Source organism: Notolepis coatsorum (genome assembly GCF_963971535.1).
Source record: "Notolepis coatsorum genome assembly, chromosome: 5".
NCBI classification, from domain to species: Eukaryota; Metazoa; Chordata; class Actinopteri; order Aulopiformes; family Paralepididae; genus Notolepis; species Notolepis coatsorum.
Genome location: NC_140169.1, coordinates 14,396,691 through 14,410,776, shown reverse-complemented (window position 1 = coordinate 14,410,776; position 14,086 = coordinate 14,396,691). Strand labels below are relative to the sequence as shown.

General features: G+C 41.1%; 1 long non-coding RNA gene across 1 annotated transcript; it reads left to right on the top strand.

The window, feature by feature from the left end:
- The first annotated feature begins 3,583 nt into the window (after positions 1 to 3,583).
- Positions 3,584 to 10,034, top strand: LOC311228896. The gene is made up of 5 exons (XR_014619708.1): positions 3,584 to 3,673; positions 3,873 to 4,158; positions 4,864 to 4,912; positions 7,370 to 7,496; positions 9,609 to 10,034. It is a non-coding gene; the product is annotated as an uncharacterized lncRNA (long non-coding RNA).
- The last annotated feature ends 4,052 nt before the right edge of the window (positions 10,035 to 14,086 follow it).

Sequence of the window (14,086 nt, the reverse complement as noted above, 5' to 3'; positions counted from 1 at the left end):
CATGGCAATAATGTCGATTATGTTGTATGTTGTATGTATGCTTTCGATTGCAAACGCCAGCGGAGTAGTGCCGTGTTCGTTTTTACATGGTAGAGAATATTATATTAACCGTTATGCATGCCTGCTAGCTGAAGCTAATTTAGCTAGTAGCGTTAGCAGTTAGCTATAATGAATGTTTCTTGATTTTGGTGTTTAGTGATATCCACCTGTTGCATAATATACTGTTATACATTTTATGTAGGCTAACGTCAGTAACGTTTCAAAATGTGGCTTATGCTGTATTCTTTAACAGGATACACTGGCACAATCAGTTAGCTTAGCATTGCTGCTACCATTATGCTTGCTTGCTAAAAAGTCATGGTAAACCAACAACATGGCAGGGTGCAGGCATACAGGCCGGGCCTGTCTCTCTCCCTCCCTCCCTTATGTGTTTGTGCTTAAAACAGTGAATGATGACCGCATGTTCTCAGAGCATTTTCAGAGCACTGTTAAACTGTTAAATGGTCATTTTAAAACTAATATAAGAAATTAATGTATATAGTGGTATATTTATGAGGGGAAAAAAATATTTGCAACAGCTTTTAACATTTATACAGGTAGGTTATTGATAACTAATTCTGTTATGAGTGTCATCTTACAGTGACATTCATACAGTATCCTTTGATTTCACATAATTTAATTATTATTTCACAATAAAATACTGTAATCAAAATCCTCTGTAATATCACATCAGATTTTGTAATCTCACAATAACATAGCAATATTTCACATTTAATTATTATTTCACAATAATAGTAATCAAAATCGAAAGGCCATTTGCATATTATTGGTATCTAGGGACATCTATGGACCTCAGGGAATGTATTCACATTGTCAGAAATATTGTGTCTATTACTAGGCTTGCTTAAATTGTGATGAAACAAAGGAGAATATGAATTATGATTTTTCTTTGCATCTTTGACAGTGAATAACACCATGCTAATAATGACCAAACATTAAAAACTGCCACTGATCTCGTTCAGTCCCCTCTTGAGATCATGTGTAAAAAGAAATCTAAGGAAATTAATAAAGGGAAGATGATTAAACCGAAGGTTCTGTAGATACAGTACTGAATTCTCCCATCCGGACCAATGCAATTTGAAATCCTTTAAAATGCTTGTATTTCAATGTGCTGTTTTCAAGGTTTTAAATGTGCTTGAATTGTGTATAAAGTGCTGGAAAGTTATTGAAATTGTAATTGCACTTTATACTTTCATAATAAATCGCTATCTGACTGAATAGTTTGGTTTTTAGATAAAGAAATCAAATAAGTCGGAGCGACTCGAGCAAGCCTAATTGCGTTCGCCTTTCACGCAAAATGAAATGTGGCTGGGCTCGACCCGTAGTGTTTTTTTTTTACCTGTGCCATCTGAGAACAGCGCGCCCGTGTGTGTGTGTGGCCAACATGCCGGGAGGCTGCCGTTTGAATGAGCTCTGGCTTGGAGATATAAAATATAATTCATGGTTAAAAAGAGGAGAACATCCCAGAGTAGGCGTGTGCAAAATTTGCAGAAAGGACTTGCAGATTTTTACCATGGGGGAGTCTGCACTTTCGAGCCACATGAAAGGTGAGCCAATGAGCCATGGATGTTATTAACGTGTCTCGGCCTGGCTCGCCAGGTACTACTAAGTTCGAGACTACAAGTGCTCCACACCTGTCTCCGTAAATGTTCGTTATAAAAATACCACTTCAATAATCGAAATAGTCAAGTAACAGGCAGAATAATACTATTGGAATTACAAACTCGTGTTTACCGGACTCTGTTTTTCACTGCAGTGTTTTGAAATAGGCAGCATGTAGCCTAGCCTAACGTTAGCTAATTCCCTTCCATGTATTCCCTCTCTCTCCCTCCCTCCTAGCAGAGGCGATGGTCCAGGGTCAGCAGCAGCAGGTCCTACCAGAGTGGGAGGCCGTGGTTCAGGGTCTGTCCCCAGAGCAGCAGCGGAGTTACCGCCGGGAGCAGCAGCTGAGGAACCGCCTGGCCCAGCAGCAGCAACTGAGGTACCGCCGGGAGCAGCAGCTGAGGAACCGCCTAGCCCAGCAGCTGAAGAACCGCCTGAACCAACTGCTGACCCTAGTGTTCTCGCTGCACCACGAAAGCAGATCACGACTGCTGCTGGATTCTGTTGCTGCCCGAGGTAGGTTGACAAGTTAATATAATGTATTATATATGATGCCAAGTCTACATAATTTTGGTTGTTTATAGCACAATAACATCTGATTTAATGTGATGGAAGAAATGAAATAATCATTTTGAGTAAATATTTAATTTACCACAGCCGCATAAGATGCTGGAAAATCTTGAAAATGCACCTTGAAAATGCTTGAAAAGTGCTTGCATTGGGGCGGTTAGGTGGCCGAGCGGAGATTGCGTTCGTCACCAACCCCGGAGCTGTGAGCTGGATTCACCTGTTCGAATCCAGCTCACAGCTCCGGGGTTGTCACCAGCTTGGCTGGACGTCCACACTAATACAATTGGCTGTATTAGAGGGTGGGAGAAGCTGGCGGGGTGGGTACGGGTCGTTGTAAACAGCGACTCCTACAGTTCGGTCGGGGCGCCTGCTAAGCGCGGATAGGACTTGAGGGGGATAGTGTGATCCTCCCACACGCTACGCCCTCTCAATGAGAATCCGTGCTGCCAGGTGAAAAGAAGCGGTGATTGGCTGGACGTGTGTCGGAGGAAGCACGTGGTAGCCTCCACTCTCCCAGATGATCTGACTGTGGGGGGTAAGTGCGCAGCGACCAGGAAGGGACTGGGAATTGGCTTACGACTAACATTGGGATGGGAGAAAATCGGAGGAAAAATGGAGGGGGAAAAAGATCAATAAAAAAAAATAAAAGTGCTTGCATTTTGCCTTGGAAAAGGTGTACAAACCCTGATTATCCCGAATAATAACAGTTATTGAAATAATTTATACAGAACTCTGAACCTTGAATCCCATTATAATCTTCCAGGAAGTGTAGTTCAGAAAAATTCCCACGGTTCAAAATTTTCAAAATCGTCGCCCTCTCAGAATATACTTCAGCAAATCGAAAAGTTAAATCTATCTAATGGCACTTTTAACCTATTGCTAAACTAACGTATTGATGATAATATACATTCTACATGCTTTTGTGACATGTTGGTGATGTTAATACTTGAATACGTTTGATATTAAAAACGCAAATTTTATGCAACACTCGGGTGGAACAGGTTAAACTGCTGGTTGTGTGTCCCATTCACAGCTCAGTAAGTGCTGCATCCATCTCGACTCCTGTGTCTGTTATTTACACAGGACAGAAACACAGTGGTCACATTTGCTTCACTGATTCTAATTTTTGTTTTCTTTTCTTTAATAGGTTGAAGGTTCATCATCCTTACACAGCTTGCACAGGGAGATATCTTATGTCCCATAGGTGATGAACAGAAGTAAGCTCAACACTGAGTGAAATTATTGGTTCTGTGTTTCAGGTTCATGGTAGAGGGGTCTACAGTCAAATTGTGAACTTATCATTTAACAGCATCATTTTTTTTTGCTGTTTAGTGTTAGTCTCCTTGTATTTAAAGAAGGCTAGACGCCGCAGAGAGGGAAGACGACACACTGGAGTGGCAGGAGAGTCCAGACTGACGAGAGGTCCTGTCAACCAATACGGGTATGTGTAGAGGTGGCAAAACAGCGCCAGTGTCCTCTCCATTCACACTCCATTGGGAGCAATTAGGGGTTACAGGGGCACTGCCATGCTAGACTAACTTAGGTTATTTGGATTGAATGTTTAAATTATGTATAGATTTTGTAAAATATAATTTCCCCCAATAGTATTGAGTTAACCTATGATTCCTTCCTATCCCTAGGTGTGTGAGGTGGGGCCCAGCAGACATACCGGACGGGGAGGCATGCAATCTACTTTACTTTTGGTGGGGCTTTTCTCCCACTTTGGCCTCCTGACAGACACTGATGCCCTTCAAAAGATCCAAGATGCCCTGGGTCAGAGAGGACGGACCATCCTGCAGTTCTGCCAGAAACTGGACAACCCGGAGATCAGGGAAGTTCTGGCCAGATATGATCCAGAGGCTTCAGAGAAGACTCCTTATGGTGTACTTCAAGGAGCCTATGGAGAAACTGCTGCTCGGAGTTGATGTAAGTTTTATTTATTTAAATATTTGAAATGCTAAACGAGTGATTACAAACCCTACAAACACTGTGATAGACCCTCTAAACACTGTGATAGACCCTCTAAACTGTGAGATGCCAGTGTTTTTTCTCCTTTTCTGTGTTTTATTTCAAAGTAGGTCTACACATGGTAGTCTTTTTTCAAAGTGGACTACTTTTTATTTTATAAATGTTCCACAAATAAGGGAAGGACTCAAATATACCTGAATAGTTCAGGGTTTTATTTCAAAGTCGGTCTATAGACACCAGTGTTTTGTCTCCTCTGTGTTTTATTTAAAAATAGGTCTACACAGCCAGTATTTTGTCTCTTCATAAGAGTTTGAGGTTTTCCTTTGTTATAACCGGTAAAAACAGCAATAAAAAGTCAAAATTATGCAACAAACTGTGTGCTATAGCCTATAAGTATAAAGTATAATAAATCGCAAATGACTTTGGGCAATTGTCAGACGTTTTATACTAAATGTGGGGTATGCTTGGGGATATATAAAACGTTATACACTGCGTTATCTTCATTTTAAGGGTAAATAGGTTGTGCGGCTCCCTGAGCATTTTATTTTGTGGCAGGGGGGAAAAGTAGCTCTTTTGATAGTAAAGGTTGCTGACCCCTGGACTAAACACTCAATGCTGGAACAAGAAGCTCTTATAATTTGTTCAATGTTCTCTCCTTTTCAGGCAGTCCAAAGAACACAGTAAACAGCTTTTGCCGCCTCCTACTATGATGGTAAGTAATCAAGAATGTGTCTTTTTCCAAGAATGTGTCTTTTTCCAAACATGAGTGATCTTATAGGAAAAGCATGACAATGAAGTCGTCATTTAAGTGAAAATGGAAAAAACATTATCCTACAGGCGAATGCAGATTGTGGAGGAGAGGCCCCTGGTCTGAGTTCAACTGGCCTGCCCTGTTCCAGGAGAGTGTAGTAATTAAAAGTGTACAGTATGCGTTGACATTTTTAGCTGTGACCACTCCAGCAAAGGTCTCTTTGGAGGCTTAAAGGAACACGCCAACTTTTTGGGAAATTAGCTTATTTGCCATCTACCTAGAGTTGGACAAGCAGATGCATACCCTTTTCTTCTCTGTACATGCATTAGGCTTAGGGAACAACCGCGCCGTTAGCCTAGCTTAGCGTCATTCACTGGAAGTAGGTGTGTCCAGGGAGCGAAATTAACTTTTTGACTCACCGGCCAGTGGCGGGTAGATGGGAAGAATCTACCCGCCAAGCATATTTCTTACCTGCCAACTTTTTTTTGATAAATTATTTTTTTTATTATTATTTTATATAATTTTTTTTTAATAAAATATATATATTATATAATCATACTTGTGATTGTGTTATCTGCGAGACATCGCCACCTCGCTGTCTGCAAACAGCTCCACTGTCTGTGTGTATACTCGAGTGGCCTCCAGCTCCAGCAAGGATTCTCCGGGGGTGCAGCTGGACCCTAAACGCTACATTCAGCATGCAAAAGAATTCTCCGGCGCTGCACCTGGACCCTAGTCAGCAGCCCTCACTCATGCGATGTAAGCCAGGGACTCGAATACGCATGTTGTTGTTGTAGGACATTGATGTCAGGAGCTTTCTGTAGCTACTGCTGGATGACGTTGGGACAACGCCTCTGAACTATTTAGTTTACTGCGACATTTCGTAGTGACTAGTTACCTAGCCAACGGAGGTATTATGCACTGGACTATTGCTGGAGGATTTGTTGATGTCGGGAGCTATCCGTAGCTAGCCGGCTGGATAACGTTACACAATGCCTCATGTATTAAACTAAGTGAATAGTTGACTGGGTCATTTTGTAACGGTAGCTAACGTTATCTCACGAAGGTCCCACACTGACTAGACTAACGTCACGGTGAGGCAATAGCCTCTGTTTACATGCAGGCATACAGGGGTAGGAGCAGCAGCAGCAGTGCTAACTAACGTCACGGTGACTCGGAGGCAATAGCCTCTGTTTACATGCAGGCATACAGAAACAGGTGGGGAGGGGGTAGCAGCAGCAGTGCGCGGTGCGCGCTTCATGTCTGTGCTGAGACAGCGAGTGAGAACTCCGCTAAAGAATTGGATCATGATTTTCGGTTTTCACATGACTATTTGATTGCCCGTCACACGGCGCTCAGACGTCTCAGTGGGAGGCGCCAAACGTAAAAACTGAGCGCAAATGGCGGGTGGCGCTCTCTAGTTTCGGTCCCTGGGTGTGTCAGTGTAGCCTAGTTCCCAACAGTCACGAAATACGCTTTATTCATTTTAAAACTGGTCTTTTGAGGTGATGAAATCACTGCGGTCAGGCAGCAGCGGTTCGGCAAAAAATTGTTCAGAGTATATATCCAGGGTTCGCACAAGGTCCTTGAAGTGCTTAAAATGCTTGATAAAAAAATTAAATAAAAAAGTCAAGGCCTGGAATTCCTTAACCAGCCCATTTTTTATCCAGGTCCTGATTGGCTGAGGACACAGCCACTAAGCCAGGGTGGTGCAGCAGTGAGGAGAGTAGAGTTAGGCAGAAATATCAATTTGGCCAAAAAATTACTTAGGTAATTATGCTATGAGGCTAACTGATCAATCTGCTTGTCTAACTCCAGGGTAGATGGCAAATAAGCAAATTTCCCACAAAGTTGGTGTGTTCCTTTTTAAAGGAGAAGTCCACTGAATAACACTTTAGAGAAGATTATTTCTAATTATATACAATGGTCATTTCTTTTTTAATTCCATTTATTTTTGGGCTTCCTGTATTTCTCACCCATCGCAATTTAGTTGATATGCCAATTCCCTTCCTGGTTGTTGCACGCGTTGCCCAACTGTCGGCCTGGGGAGGGTACAGTACATGTGGAGTCGCCAGCCGCTTCTTTTCACCTGACAGCGAGGAGTTTCACTGGGGGAACGTAACGCATGCAGAGGTTCACACTTTCTCCCCCAGATCCCCTGTAATTTTTGTGACAGATGGTCCAGTGTTAATGCAACAAGGGCTTAGAGGCCAAGCTTGGTATTGCATGTCACAATGGCGCTTTGGGAGCTCAGCCCATGCATGCATTTTATCCTAGGGATCGATAGGAGCCCTGCATTTAGTGATCTAGGAGGCAAGTATTTTGTAATGAGATCGGATAGATAGGGCAATCTCAAAATTAGAAAATGAGGCTCATCGTGCTCGCAAGCCACCGTCTAAAGTCTAATTGTGTTCTCAGAGGGATGCCACTGGTGATCTACACCTCTACCAGAGGCCAGCAGCCAGAGGGGGGGACCCTGCTGACCACAAGGCCATTGAATCATCCTATGCTGAATTGACATGGATGGCATCTCCCTTAAGCTGATGTGAGTATAACTTGCATGTACACGGGGAACAAAATAAGCACCCGCCAAACGCCAATGGCGTGTAGATTTCCTCTTTGGCTGGTAAATTACAGAGGCTACTCGGCCACTCTGGCGTGTAAAATAATTGGGAGCCATATGAGCATATTGGAGTATTATATCAAGGCTATACAGTGCGAGCATTTCACTCGCATTTGCCTCTAAAAATAGATTTGTGCGAACCGGGAAAATCATTTAGGAGCACAGTGTGCGAGTAATAGTCTTGCATAGTGGGCGTCTCAACTGCGCAATTGTAATTTCATAATAGAGACGGAGCAGCGTGGACCAGCTCTGTAACAACTCATCTAGAGTCTGCAGCAGTTCCAATTGTCTAACATGCTTTGCATCCTCGCCAGTTATACCCACGTCACGCTAAAAACATTAACTACTGTAATAGTATCTGCTAACTGAGTACTCCAACTAAGCTAACCTGCTAACGCTAACTACTGCTAACGCTAATCACTGGGGATGCTCAGAGGCATAGTGGGGGAAGAGAGGGCTGATAATCTGTGTGTGTGTGTCGCTCTCTCTCTCTCTCCCTCTCTCCATCTCTCTCCTGAACCTATTTCATTCAAAAGGATGATATTGATGGACAGTAGCTATAGTATATAGCTCACTAGCTGTAACAGAATAATTGTATTAATTACTATTGATTAACTATTATTCAATAGCGTTTAAATGATAATGAATTAAATAATTGTATAAAGGATTTTCCATGTTCTGTCATCTAATAATATATTCCATTACCTTTCCTATCTGTATCAAAGTCAAAATGTTGGTATTGTGACAACAGTACAACATACAAAAGCAGCTTGACAACCAATATCCTTTGTGTCTAGTAGGCATGGGCCAATGTCTGATTTTGGTGATATGTGCTATTGCACAGATGTTGACCGTTAGTATGCACACGCACGCACAGTATAATATGCATGTAATAAATAGTTTGTTAATAAACTCTGTTACTTGAAAAAATTTCACTGTGCTCCTAAATTTAAATTTTATTTAGGAGCACTTGTGCTCCCTGGGAAAAAGGTTAGCGTAGAGCCCTGTATATAGTAATAATAATAATACATGGCGATATACTAAAAAGCTATTTCAAATTTTTGGCTGGTAAAAAAAATCGGCCTGGCTGGTAGTTTTTTTAATCTACCAGCCACCTTGGCTGGTAAGCCAAAAAGTTAATTTTGTTCCCTGCATGTACAAACACACCCACTCTATCTATATCTCTCTTCGAGCACATGTCATCATCATCAAACCTTTATTTAATTCTTGGGAGAACAAACAGTAGGGTTGTAAAAAAAAGTGTAAACATCTTCAAATCATTATTAATATAATTTATATTAATATAGGCTATTCAATTGAATTTCCTGTGAGCTAACCTCAAAAGTGAAAGTGGCAGCAGCATCAGAGGAGTTTAGTCCATGGTTCCGTCCCACTAGTGGTAGGAGCCCTGTTTACCACGAGCAACCTAGTGGTGTCTCACCTGCGGTAGTGAGAGGAGATGAAGGAGCCCCCCTCCCAGCAGCAAAGCAAGAGGGTCTAAAAAATACACCACTATCACCTTCAACATAGTATAATATTTGTATTGCGTTTTTGAAGAGGACAATTGAGTAACGCTTTAGTTTTCAGACACAAGGGTTAAGAGTAGTTTTGGACTTTGTGCGACGCCTGAGTGATTTCCCCAGCCGTTTCTTTACCCATGTATGTCTATGGGAAAAGGTATGTTTGCCCCTAAAAGTGTCACGTGACGATCAATACCGAGATTGGCTACTCGCTCAAAATGTTTCACAGCCCCGGTGGCTTGGTATCCGGTGTTGTGAATCCACGTCTTCCTTCTTTTGGTGATTCAATTTTATCTGACAAGGACGTGCATTAGGTGCATGTTTTTATTGCTAAACAAACATGCAACTAGCACTCTCAAAGCTGACGGTACTCTGTTCACATTTCCAAAATGTGTAATAGTGGCAAATGTCGTTACAGACTATTGAATAAAGTTTGAGGAATGGTAACCCATTAAATCCTACTTTTCAAGGACTTTCCAGTGAATCATAGTGTCCTTTTTCTTCATTTTCCCAGATGCACCATGCACCAAGGATCCAGCTGATTACTGCCAATCTGGAGGATTCTGCTCTTCACTTGTGCCACCGATTCATTGACCTTTTGTGGTGTGGTATGTTTTGATTTGACTTAGTAATACACTGTATAGTTGGGATTCTGAATTAAACAGTATAATGTTCACACATATTATGGAGCCCCCAGGGGTCGGGAGAATATTGTGGAAAACAATATAAAACTGAAATGGTAAAGCTAAAAAACTGTAGACCTGACCACAACCCCCTCGGTTCAACAGCACAATATGTTGCTTTACTACTTGGCCATTATGTTATGTTCAATGGACTGCACTTATATATAGCAATAGCGCTTTTATCCAAAGCGCGTATGGCCTCTCATTCACCTATTCACACACATTCACACACCAATGGTGGCAGCTGCCATGCATATTGATCCATAAATAGTGTTTAGATTGTACTTCTATAGGTTTTTAACTTTACATACTGTATTTAAACATTACATTTGAACAAACACTGCAAGCTAAAGTTTTAAATCATTTGAATCTGTTTTATACAGCACACTTGCTTCCAAAATAAAGCAGTTTTACAATCCTGATCGTTTGTTGAATGAATGAATGAATGAAAACTTTATTTAACAGATTGCAGAATGGGTACAATACAGTACGGCTCAATACATACAATTGTTAAGGGGATGCAGACCTGAGAAAGACGTTTGTCTTGTTTCCATCAGGGTCCCCCATTTTCAATTCATATAGACATATATGACATACATGACATACAGATAGTCAGTACTGCTACATCTATACATTTATGACATACCAGATTTGCAAATACAGTACTGTTTGTGATACAGAAGGAGTCAAGAAAAGGGAGTATATACATTTGACGTAGAAACTGTACATTGGAGGAGGTTGGGTGGGGGGGGGTTGGGTACATTGGGATATTGACAACCATACTGGGTAATTTACATTGGAGGTGGTTGGGGGGGGGGGGGGGGCGGGGGGCACACTGTATAAACAAGTAACACTGTACATTGAGTGGGGGGGGGGGAGACACTGTACAAACAAACACAATTGTACATTGAACTATTGACAAAACCATACTAGGTAAATGACTGTACATTGGAGGGGGTTGGGTTAGGATATTTACAGGGGCCAGTGTTGAATTGCAGTCTCCCGTAGGTGTCCCTTGAGAGAGGTTTTGAAAGTGGGTAGTGATCCACATTCCTTTACAGCTTTGGGTAGGGCGTTCCACATTGATGTGGCATAATTGCGAAACGTGTTTAGTCCCTTATTTGAGCCGAATCTGGGTTTAACATGATTTGTGGAGCTCCCTCTGGTGTTGTGATCGTGGTATTCACTGACCTTTGGGAAGTATTTTGACATGTACATGGGTACCTTGGTCGTGTAGTGTATCTTGTAGACCAGGCCCATTGCAAGTTGTTGTACTCTGTCGTCTACTCTAAGCCATCCTAGGTTGTCAAAGTGGGCAGGGGTGAGGTGGGTTCTAGGAGTAAGGTCAAGCAGTAGTCTGACCAGTTTGTTTTGAGATGTTTTGTTTGTTAACACTTGAAGCTTTTTGTTTCTAACAATCTGTACAATAAAAGTGTCTGTCTGATTAACTTTTAGTGGTGCCACTTTATTGAAGGAGTTTGATTGTAACAACTTAGGAAAAATCTGTAAAATAACAGTGTTTCTCTGCTGAACTTTGAGTTCTGTCACTTAATTGAAGGAGTTTGATTGTAATAATTATGGGAACCTGTAAAATAACAGTGTTTCACTGCTGAACTTTAAGTTCTGTCACTTTATTGAAGGAGTTTGATTGTAATAATTGAGGAAAAACCTGTGAAATAACAGTGTTTCACTGCTGAACTTTAAGTTCTGTCACTTTATTGAAGGAGTTTGATCGTAATAATTTAGGAAAAACCTGTGAAATAACAGTCTTTCACTGCTGAACTTTGAGTTCTGTCACTTAATTGAAGGAGTTTGATTGTAATAATTATGGGAAAACCTGTAAAATAACAGTGTTTCACTGCTGAACTTTAAGTTCTGTCACTTTATTGAAGGAGTTTGATTGTAATAATTGAGGAAAAACCTGTGAAATAACAGTGTTTCACTGCTGAACTTTAAGTTCTGTCACTTTATTGAAGGAGTTTGATCGTAATAATTTAGGAAAAACCTGTGAAATAACAGTCTTTCACTGCTGAACTTTGAGTCCTGTCACTTAATTGAAGGAGTTTGATTGTAATAATTATGGGAAAACCTGTAAAATAACAGTGTTTCACTGCTGAACTTTGAGTTCTGTCACTTAATTGAAGGAGTTTGATTGTAATAATTATGGGAAAACATGTAAAATAACCGTGTTTCACTGCTGAACTTTGAGTTCTGTCACTTAATTGAAGGAGTTTGATTGTAATAATTATGGGAAAACATGTAAAATAACAGTGTTTCACTGCTGAACTTTGAGTTCTGTCACTTAATTGAAGGAGTTTGATTGTAATAATTATGGGAAAACATGTAAAATAACAGTGTTTCACTGCTGAACTTTAAGTTCTGTCACTTTATTGAAGGAGTTTGATCATAATAATTTAGGAAAAACCTGTGAAATAACAGTGTTTCACTGCTGAACTTTAAGTTCTGTCACTTTATTGAAGGAGTTTGATCGTAATAATTTAGGAAAGACCTGTGAAATAACAGTGTTTCACTGCTGAACTTTGAGTTATGTCACTTAATTGAAGGAGTTTCACCGTAAATGTAGGGAAAACTTGTGAAATAACAGTGTTTCACTGCTGAACTTTAAGTTCTGTCACTTTATTGAAGGTGTTTGATCATAATAATGTAGGAAAAAACCTGTAAAATAACAGTGTTTCACTGCTGAACCTAACCTGTCAATTAACAGTGATTCTCTGTTCTCTGGTTCTCAAATAATAAACAGAATTATCTGTAAATTTATTGCTTTTCCACTTTATTTTAATTAGGGTATTTCAATGTAAATTTTACACTAAATCTCTGTCGCCAAGCTGCCAGACTTTTACCGTTTTTTTACCGATTTTTTTCTTACAGTGTATACAATGATATATTGCTTATTGGTTTTCAGAACAATATTAGTTTATTTTGGAAAACTCAATACAAAACCCAAGGCACATATAATCACATCACAGAATTTGTTCAGGAATTCAAATAACTAATTACTTAAGTTCTGTCAGTACAGACAGTTCTCAGTCTCTATCCGTGGCGCTGTTGGCGGCACCCTCCAATTGTCTGAGAGCCGAGACTAGTACAGACAACAAGTTTCAAGTTTGTTTATTATTTGTCATAACCACGTGGAGCAGGCACAGGAACTCCTGTGCAGAGTGGAGACGGAGTGCGCCAAGGTTGGCCTTAGGCTAAATGCCAAGAAAACCGAGGTCATAATGTATAACATCCTCCCGGATCATCCACCTCTAAGGACAAAAGGAGGCTCTGCTCTAAAGGAAGTCGGTGATTTCAAATACCTGGGCTCGTGGGTCAACTCATCCGAGCAAGACCTTAAAGTGAGGAAGGCGCTTGCGTGGAGGGCTCTGAACGGCATGACCAGTGTGTGGAAATCCAACCTCCCCCATCAAATCAAGCTCAACTTCTTTCATGCAACAGTCGAGTCTGTCCTTTTGTATGGCAGTGAATGCTGGACCTTGAAGCCCACCCTGCAGAAGTCCTTGGATGGGTGCTACACCAGAATGATGCGTGTGGTGCTCAACATCAACAGGGATGAGCATGTCACTAATGCAAACTTGTATGGGGGGGTGCTAAGGGTGAGCGAGAAAGTGGCAGTCAGGAGAATGAGGCTGGCAGCTCACTGCCAGAGACATCATGAGATGCCAACCAGCAAAATTGTGCTGTGGGAACCAACACACAGGCATCGATCACGAGGACGTCCCACATTAACCTACGTACTCAGGAGAGATGCGGGAACAGAATGCACCGGCGAGCTAGCCAGATGCATGGAGGATCGGGATGACTGGAAGCACCGATGGAGGGCCCGTCCGAGGACGACCTAGATAGATAGATAGATAGATAGATAGAGATAGATAATAAAATACAGAATACTTTATGATGAAATGCTTGTTTCTGTATGAGCCCCTGAGTGTGTGCTACATACAGTAAAGAAAAACATATATAATAATAATAATACAAAACCTACCATACTTTGTTTTACATATGTTAATAACCTAATAATCACAATAATCTTCCAAAAGTCTTCCAAGTCTTCCACGTCTTCATCAGAACTTTCCACACTCTCTGAGGTGGATGCCTGGCCCTCATTTATCAATTTTTCTCAGAAAGTATTCTATTTTCATACGTAAGAACAGAATTTAGAATGTGTGCACGCACAAAAAAAACGGGACTTATCACACGTGCGTACACAGGTCCTACGCACACCTGTCTTGATAAATATGACTTTGATCCTACGTTTGAGCTCGTGCACTGTTTTAAGTATTTGCAT